The following is a 10,000-nucleotide window of genomic DNA, read 5'->3' as shown; positions in this document are numbered from 1 at the left end:
TCTCTTTCTTTCTCTCTCTATCTTACTCTTTTCTCACACTGTATCACTATTTATCCATCTCACATTGTCATTCCTAACTCTATCAATCTAACTATCCATCTATCTTTCAATCTATCTATCTTTTTATCTATCAATCTATCTAGCAATATATCTATCTTTGTATCTATATATCTTTATCTGTCTATCTATCTACCTGTTTATCTATCTATCTATCTATCTATCTATCTATCTATCTATCTATCTATCTATCTATCAATCTATCTATCTATCTATCTATCTATCTATCTATCTATCTATCTATCTATCTATCCATCTATCTATCTATCTATCTATCTATCTATCTATCTATCTATCTATTTATATCAATCATTTTCTTTCTATCTATCTCTCTATCCATCCCCTATCTTAATGTAGAATTTAAACTCCTGGCCATATAATATCTATGACGTTATGTCAGTCATCTATCATCTGTCAATGACGAAATTACGCACAATCAGACTCGTCTCAAATATTCGTTCGTCCATAATGAACTGCTTGAATTATTGAAATATTATGTATGGAAGGAATTATACTTGAGCCAATCAAAACAAATATGACGCCCCCCCCCCCCCCCCCCCGCCCACCATAAACCTTGCTTCCTGATGTGTATGAAATATGAACCAACCTACCATATCATACTTCTGACGTAAGCCTAATAATCCATCAAGTTGTCACTCTTCAATGACTAAATTACTGTTAATTCAAACCGACAACAATAATGATATTAGTAGGGTTACCAAGGCCATTCTTTTTCCAGATTCGTGTAAAAGTTTAACTTTCTTTATAAGCCAAATAAACAGACTGAAATAACACTTTTGTCCGATTGGAACTTTGATCTGACCTTTCGGGTGTCACACAGAGGACAAACAATGTGAAATTATGGTTAAATTCAAAGCTCACATAATATAAAGAATTTGATAACTTGCAAATAATTGTAGTCATCTGATGTTGTGAAGTTACACATCCTAGTTTACTAGGATGTGAGTTATCATTCTTGTCAAATGCTATTCATTGGTTTACCTGATAATTCACTACTTGGCTAAGGTTAATTATAGAATATAGTTTGTTTGTGATCTGCCTGTGGAATAAGTACTGGTGAATAGGCATTGTTGTGTTTAATATTTTTGTTTTGAAATATAATTAAACGATTTGTAGACATCAGATGACTTAGGTTTGTTTATAAAATAAAATCTTTAATAGGATCCAAATATATCACCTAAGAAAATAATAATTCAATTCATACATCGTTTCAAGGAGTTATTGGCCTTCATTTACGTCTTCTTTCTAAAAAGAGAACGAATTTCCGGAATATCACTTAAACTGTTAAGGAAATTACAAGTTTTAAAGATAGCAAAGAACAGCTCATACAGAGAATAACATTATTTCCAAATTGCAAATAAATCGGATCATGGTTAATGGAGTTATCGCCCATTGAATTATGTTACTAAAAATAGAACTCACAATAAATAGCACTCTTAGAACAACAAAACTTTGGTTATGTAAAAAACTGTTAACAAAACAAATTGTTAGTTGACAACAAATGGAAGCTACTAAAGAGATTAACAAGATTTGTAAATTACGGCTTCTCAGTCCTACTTCCTGTTCATACTCAGGCCCTTTAATTTGTCAGGAAGTTCATGACCCTGACTAACATTCTGTGAGAGATGTTTGCCTTTTTGATTTTCTGGAGAAGTCTCTTGATTTATATTTATTTGTCAAATGCCTTAACCATACGTACCCATACTACAATTGTTTTCTTTTAATTTATTGAAGACCGTCACATTTACTCGTTGTGAAATATATTTGTTATCTAGTACTAGACTTAGATCTGAGCTTTTTAATGACATACTCCATCTATTCAGGGGAGATTGTATGTGCATGATATCCCCTACAGCAAAAGTTTCTAAACAGAATAATCATTTAATGAATCATAAATATACTAAACGAAATATAATTCGACGGAGTTATTCAAAATACCGTTTTCATATTTAAAACAATTTATGTTGTTTAAGAACCAGACTTCAGTAGTTAAGACACCATGATATCATTGGTTGGTAACAATGATTCAAAAAGAAATGATGTACAGGTAGGGAAGGAAATGGCAAATATTTCAAATCTCGTATAAGAGAGATGCCATATTGACATTTACAAAACAGGCTGCAGTTCAATGTTACCTTTGTCCATTTGCAACGGAAAGCGGAACATTTTATTAATATGGAAGACACCTTTGGCTTCTAGCAACGTGGTCAAAACATGAATCAGACTATCATTATCTTCCATTCGCATTATTTGGATTTGGTAAGACATCAATGACTCATTGACTGTGGCCCAAATACTCGCTTGAAAGACACTCCTTTCAAAGTGCTGAAACAGATCACCACTTGTTGGAAGGGATTTTGTCAATGTCTCCCTTTTTGTGGATGAAAATGTTCATCTTTACGAGATCAATGTTGTGTTCATTGGCTTCACTTTTGTATTGTTGTCATACAAAGAGTCACAAAGAGACTTTGAGATATATATATATATATATATATATATATATATATATATATATATATATATATATATATATATGTGTAATTAAACATCCACAATCTTTGGCAATTCATGAATAACAGGAGACAGTGAGCTTTGGTAAGGATGTTATAACGTGAACCTCAACTCACCCTATTCTCCTGTGCGGGGTGGTCGTAATACTTTACACGCTTATGACAGACATCCAAATAAGAAAATTTTATTCTTTGATTTGTATTAAATAAAGCATGATAAGCAAAACATTCCTCTGAATAATGAATAGTAAAACTCACATAATATAAATCAAATCAAGGGCAATAGCTTATACAAATTGAAAGGAATTTCCCCAAAACTGTCTGTGAATTGGTCAACAGAAAATAAAGTTTTCTTTCCTTTTCTAAAATGTCTATTATTATCAAAAGTGTAGACGTAAGTAAATGTTAAATGTAGCTGACCTTGAATTTGAGTGACCTCTGAATGACCTTCAAGTGGTCGAATTGGAATTCCAATGGGCCAACTTTTTTACAAGGATATCGATCTTACTAACTTTGAAGAAAATTAAACTTTTACACGAATGTGAAACAACTTCAGTTGTTTTTTTTTTTTTTGATTCCACTAGGCGGTGACTCTGGAATATAGAATGAATAGACACAAAGACATGATGTGGCCGTTTTAAGTTTTGCCTTAGTCGACTAAACACGATGAATGGTGAATGAGAGAGTATTCTCATCAATAAAATATATTGATTTGACCAGCGTCTCGTATATTTGCTTAGTAAATCCTTCCCAAATATCTAAATCACACCGATATAACAACGTTTATCAATTTTTATGCTCAACAATTATCTTTTTGATATGTAATTTACATGGAATGGCCTCTTTGTTAAGATTTTTCCAACAGCATTCTCATCCCCTTCCCCGCCCCTTTCCATTCATCAGAATCAAACGCAAATTGTGCACGCAAAAACAAAACAAAACAATACGAATGTTGTTGCATATATCACTCTGGAGGCGCGCCCTAAAAAACCAAGGCCAAACAACTTAACTCCAGGGAAAAGTGCACAATGCATTTCAATTTTAACAAAACAGAAGATTTCACTTCAATCTTTGAATGTATTATTGATAAAAAACATGCCCTCTTTCAAAATATCACAATGCCAAAAATTGGCGCAGACATAATTAGCTAAGAAAAGTGTTTCGTTGTTGTTGCTGTTGTGCTTTTTTGGGTGTTTTTTTATTTTTTTATTTTTTATTTTTTTTTTTTTTTGATTGTTTATTTTTGTGAGGATTTTGGTGGGGTTTTTTTTGGGTGTTTTTTGTTGTTGTTGTTTTAGGGGTCGTATCTTTAAGGGCAAACTCGTTGCCTTCGTACACTCATGGCCTGATTTTAACTTTAAAAGTTCGTCATAAAACAAGACGAAGACCACAGAAAACAAAACAAACTAATCACGAGTTGCAATCAATAGCTCAACCAATGGAATCATTCTTGCGCAATTCTGGCAACAGCACACTTTCTATTTTATTAAGCTTTAAATTGAGCTTTTTAATATAGCGCAATATCCACTAAAAGTGCTCAAAGCGCTTTACAAGAGGTCCCTTACCAACAGCAACACATAACAAGTAGAACGAGACATGACGCCTGTTAGGCGATATTACAATTTTTTCAGACATAGACAACGCTTTTAACGACCAGGTATTCATTTTACACCTGAGTATGGTGAGAGAATGTGAGTAAAGAGTCTTTTCCAAGGGCTCAACTATGCGCTGAGGGAGGCTCGAACCCAGGACCTTCCCATCCGAAAGCGAGTGTCATACCACTAGACCACATAGCCGCGTTTGGTGACAATCGTCTTCTTTTGTGACGTAATATTTTAGTCAGTATCAGGCCTTTAGTTTACGAAAGTGACGGGAATCCTCTCTAGTGCACTACTCTCTCACTCACTGTACTTGTTAGTTTTTGGTGTCCGGATGACGCCAGCGATGCTAACGTGAAGAGTGAGTCTGGGATGTATCGTAAAGTGAGATGATGCGAGAATAGACGAAAAAAGGAGGAGAAGGGTGAGGAGGAGGAGTGGAACAATCCTGATGCCGCTGAATCGCCAAATGGTCGCAGACTGGGTTATCAGCTTTCATGAGATATTAATGGCAAATCGTCTGCGCGGTTGATAAGATATAAATATAATTAGCAAGTGTTATAAATGGGGACACATTTAATTGAAACAAATCATTGCAATCCAAATCTTCCACATAGTGCCTTTATGTTATGAATTATGTTAAGAAATGAGATTATTGGAATTATATTTGACAAGTTATAACATTCAAAAAGTTATGAAATTCAACTAATTTCATGTTTTTATCTTGTCAAAGCAAATCTTTAACCGAAAAATAAAAACCAAGCGATACACTTTTAATGAACAATACACATTGGATCTGAATAATGAACATATAATTGGACAATCTTTTGTTGGATGTAGAATTAGGAAAATTCAGTTAAAGCTCCAATTTTCAATGCGGTTGAATCGTGAATGATATTGTAATCGGCAGATTGTAACAGTTGTATTTAACATGGAACTTTGATAACGGAGCTCAGAACATTGACAAGAGAGTTAAAGAGACTACTAGTTTATTATTTTGCTGACTAAATCGGCTTTAAACCAATTGGATTCATGTAGCATAGCATTTGAAGTACATCATACTGTAAACAAGGAAAAGGGAAAAAAAATAACATTTTTGTTATTACTGGATCTTCGTGCTACCACATTTAGATAAATAATATTGGAAACTATAGCCATACAACGGTGGTTATCAATTAACAAAGACGGACTGAACTTTTCAATTGTTTGATTCTTCTTTTTTTTGATTGCTTGGCATCGTATTTCTGGGAAAATTAGATTATAAAGACGGTAAGTCTTGTTGTTTTTGTTTGTTTGATTGTTTATTTGGTGTCGTTCGGTTATTTGATTTTGGGTGTTTTGTTGTTTGTTTGTGTTTAAATTTTGTCCGTGTTTTTACTTTTTTTGTTGGGGGGCGGAGGTGGGGGGTTAGTAGATAATACATCCCCCCCCCCCCCCCCCCCAAGCTAACCCCCCCCCCCCCCCCGCCCCAAGCCCTTTTATGGATAAAAAAGAGTCGTCTTTATTCTCTTCACCACAGAGTTGTGATATAAGAGGATCACACATGTAATTTCGTTTTACCAGCTTCCTTCCTGCCAATCCTAGAAATCTAAAACCGCGAGCGCTTTATAATTTAAGGTTTTCAAAGATACTTCACGTATAAAACCATTTTAAAATAGAGCCCTTCAGCTCTTAACCATCTTTGGATTTTAAGGACTTTATTACAAGATATGCTTGGATATTACCAAACCTTTTATTTGACATAAAATATGATGTCGAAATATAAACTTTCGGTTCAGACTGAAAAAAAAACAACCCAAAGATGATGCGTAATTTTAGGGCTGAGGACGTCATGTCTGGAGACGACTTCAAAATTGAAGGCTGGGCTGGATATGAAAGAAGTTCGACTTTGCTTTTATATATTATGCATGCATACTTGCTTACTTTTACGAAAAAAAAAAATTGTATAAATATAACATTTTGGCTCCAATTTTAGAATCGCATGAGGATCTCTAAGTCATGAAAATTTATTGAAAATAAAAGTTTGACACTAGACTACATGATACTTTAAACAATTTTGAATTGTTATTTGATCATTATGAGGGTAGATTGTTAATTTTAACACTTACAGCGCCATTGGCCGCACTGTGCGGCCAGAGCAGAATCCGTTCTATTGGCCAATGACCGCTGAGTGCAGCCGGTCTTAAAAGGTAAAAAGAATAATGTAATCCATTCCTACTTTATACAAAAGTACTATAAATTGAACCAATGGTATAATTTCTTTCATCAGAACATTCAATTGGCCCTTGGGTGTAATTGGATTCAATAGTCTGATGTCATGCGCCCGCCAACGGCGACCATCTTGGTTCTAAACAAAGAAAATCATTACGTTTTATTCTTCATGCTGGCTATAACTTTTCATTCCCTTTTCATATGCCTTGTGATCAGAATGTGTAAAAGTCAATACATGATCAAATTGATGGGGGTTTTTTCCTCTGGATACGCGTTTAAGCTCGCCGGGGAAATATTTCATACGGCGTCCGCCATTGTTCCGATAGTTTAGAGCCAGTGTTACTAAGTTACCATACGTCATTTGGAAGGAAGTGACATTACGACTGTTGGAGACTATTGAGTAATACGAATATTATAGCCTCAGCACTGGAAAAGTTAAAGGACCGGTCGCTCTCCAATATCGAGTCCCTCTAATCTCTAAGTAGTGCAAAGCTATGTCCTTGGATAAGGCTCTTCGCTCAGATTCTCTCACCATACTCGGGTGAAAAACGAATTTCTGGCAGTTAACAGCATTGCCTCTATCGAAAAAATATTGTAATATCATCAGACGCCATCGCGTCCGATATTTTCAGAATCGCAGTTACAGATACCCCTTGTAAAGCACTTTGAGCATGTTTAGTGGATATTGCGATATTGCGCTATATAAATGCCCATGTGGGTAAGTTAAGATAAGGACAATAACAAGTTCGAATTGGAATGACAGAATGTCAGTCTGACAGGGAAATAGAGGATAACTGTTGGTTCTTTTACAATAATTGACAAAGAGCTTCAATTAGTTGTCTGTCTGCGTGGGAGGGTAGAAGCTAATTTGTAACCTGTTTTGATTCAATGAGTTTTCAAAAAATGACGATACAAAAACATTTGATTTGGTATAGAACGACACGTACTTCAAACCTGCCAACTATTACCAAAAAAATCGTAGAATTACGAAAATTTGGCCGCAATTTCAGAATTTCATGAGCGTACCTAAGTCATGCAAACTTATTGGAAATGAAAGTTGATTCCAAGCTACATAAATTGTAATAGGTAAGAGGAGACCTGCAAATATAGTGTACACGTAGGCATAAACTATTTATTTATTGAGTCAATTTATTTGTTTCTTGGTTGGATTTTTTTCTCTTGACTAGTAGGGGGGGGGGGGGCGTGGCTCAGCGGTCCGGTCTTTGCTTCGTACTCGAAAGGCAGCCAGTTCGTATACCTGCTGCGCTGTGTGGCCTTGAGCAAGTCACCACGCCCAAGCTCAGTTTGCGGCGCTGCATTTCGGCTGACGCCCGGGTTATTCCAGTATCTCCTTGGAATAGACCCTAAAGACAAATTATTTCCCCTATGGGATGATTAAAGGGAATTTGATTTAAATTAATTTTTAAAAGTTTAAAGTTTCAACAAGCTAGATTTTTGCGTCGAATTGCATGTGAAGGGAACATTCCCTACATCAAGTCATGGATGGTAAACGTTATCTCTTTACGTACTTCCGGATCGCTATCTTCTTCTGATCTTCGGTATATCTTGCACTCGGCAGGCTTCAATAGACTACAAATTAAAAAAAAAGAAAAACAAAATTTAAAAAAAACAACAACAATTTAAAAAAACAAACTAAGGGGATATATGTGACACGTCGTATATGTCGGGATGAATCCGACACCCCCCCCCCCCCCCCCCACTATTAGCAGCTGTTTCATTTCACTCAATAAACCACAAAAGTTTATCGCAGATTTCGTATTTGTTACAGTGAATGACTTAATCAGTCGGATGGTGAAAAGGTTTGAACTGAGATATTGCCAAGTTTAGTTAGAAGATCAATTTTTATCCAAAATGAGTTCTTGTCATAAATGATTAAATCAACCCTTTTTGTACATCTTCGGGAAATATCAAAGCTTAATTTCACTTCTAAATATTATTTACAGCTGATCAAGTTGAAAAAGTATGAAATTTGAGAAAAGGTGCGGGATAAATTTCTCATACATCTGACCATAACTTTATGAAAAATCACCCGATTTACTTCAAATAAAGATTAAAATGCTCTGGTGAGCATATTTTTTCAGAAAATGCTAAACAATGCAAATCCAAAATTTTCACCTTCCGACTGATTACGTCATGCACTGACACATTTGTTACGATAAATTCGATTTTTGCATTAATTCCAACGTAACACGGTTTGAAGACAATGTATTTCATCTTTTATCAGGAATTGTCGCGAGAGCAATCCCAAAGCTATTAACTTGTGGTACCAAATTTCTTGGAAAGATCCGGCAATTCTGTAGGATTAACACTCGTGCCAAATTTGAATGCTCAAAGTTGCCATGAAATCCATAGGTGCCGACGTGTACTTATTTGCAGGTCTGATAACCCAAGATTGTTATGGGCTCATTGTTATAATATTTGAAAAATTCTCAAACCAACGAAAAATATTTGTCCATTACATCGATGTCAAATCCAGTCCATAATTACGTTCGGTTATCTGACCTGCAAGTGTATACACGTTGATATAGGCATTTGATCCTGATTTACGACTCTTAAAAGCCTTTAATCCCACTAAATTTTACCCCACGGATAGTACGATAGTCTTAATCGGAGTGATTTACGACACATTTTACCTTAATCAAATCAAGCGGACAATAGGAAAACCGACAGGGAACGAAAGTGTGATGTAAAAAAACTGGTTCTAATCACATTGGAAGTGTAAAACCACTCATCCAGAGGACTGTATAATGCATTGTGTAATTGCTCTTCTGGTTTCAGAATGATGGCATCTTATTTTATAGTCTAGATGGTCTACATTTGGCTAGTAATATATATATATATATATATATATATATACATATTATATATATATATATATATATATATATATATATTATATATGTGTGTGTGTGTATATATAATACATAATACCGTTTTAGGACTGTGAGTCAAATATAGACTTTTGACAACCAGCTAACTCCGACATAATACCGTTTTAGGACGGTGAGTCACAAACAGACTTTTGACAACTAGCTAACTCCGACATAATACCGTTTTAGGACTGTGAGTCACATATAGACTTTTGACAACTAGCTAACTCCGACATAATACCGTTTTAGGACACGGTGAGTCACAAATAGACTTTTTACAACCAGCTAACTCCGACATAATACCGTTTTAGGACGGTGAGTCACATATAGACTTTTTACAACTGGCTTACTCCGACATAATACCGTTTTAGGACGGTGAGTCACAAATAGACTTTTTACAACTGGCTTACTCCGACAAATACCGTTTTAGGACTGTGAGTCACATATAGACTTTTGACAACCAGCTAACTCCGACATAATACCGTTTTAGGACGGTGAGTCACAAACAGACTTTTGACAACTAGCTAACTCCGACATAATACCGTTTTAGGACTGTGAGTCACATATAGACTTTTGACAACTAGCTAACTCCGACATAATACCGTTTTAGGACACGGTGAGTCACAAATAGACTTTTTACAACCAGCTAACTCCGACATAATACCGTTTTAGGACGGTGAGTCACATATAGACTTTTTACAACTGGCTTACT

The 10,000-nt window shown here is 35.2% G+C and overlaps 1 protein-coding gene and 1 long non-coding RNA gene across 5 annotated transcripts in view; one reads left to right on the top strand and one right to left on the bottom strand.

Moving 5' to 3' along the window:
- Window positions 1–10,000, top strand: part of LOC144975976 (uncharacterized) — a 90,578-nt gene that overhangs the window by 50,076 nt on the left and 30,502 nt on the right. The window contains exon 1 of one of the 4 annotated variants that reach the window (XM_078920221.1): window positions 4,632–5,455. The exons of 2 other annotated variants lie outside the window; for them this stretch is intronic. The gene's annotated coding sequence lies outside the window, so the exon portion shown is untranslated. Of the gene's footprint in view, window positions 1–4,631; window positions 5,456–10,000 lie in introns of those variants that run through there. One more of the 4 variants, XM_078920223.1, reaches the window with a different exon arrangement.
- LOC144975978 (uncharacterized) overlaps window positions 1–10,000 on the bottom strand; it is an 88,230-nt gene that overhangs the window by 63,898 nt on the left and 14,332 nt on the right. The gene's annotated exons all lie outside the window — the stretch shown is intronic.

This window comes from Berghia stephanieae, chromosome 6, assembly GCF_034508935.2.
Source record: "Berghia stephanieae isolate SIO BIC M18660-M18661 chromosome 6, UCSD_Bste_1.3, whole genome shotgun sequence".
NCBI lineage: Eukaryota > Metazoa > Mollusca > Gastropoda > Nudibranchia > Aeolidiidae > Berghia > Berghia stephanieae.
The sequence above is the reverse complement of the archived record's forward strand: the minus strand, read 5'-3'. Positions and strand labels throughout refer to the sequence as shown.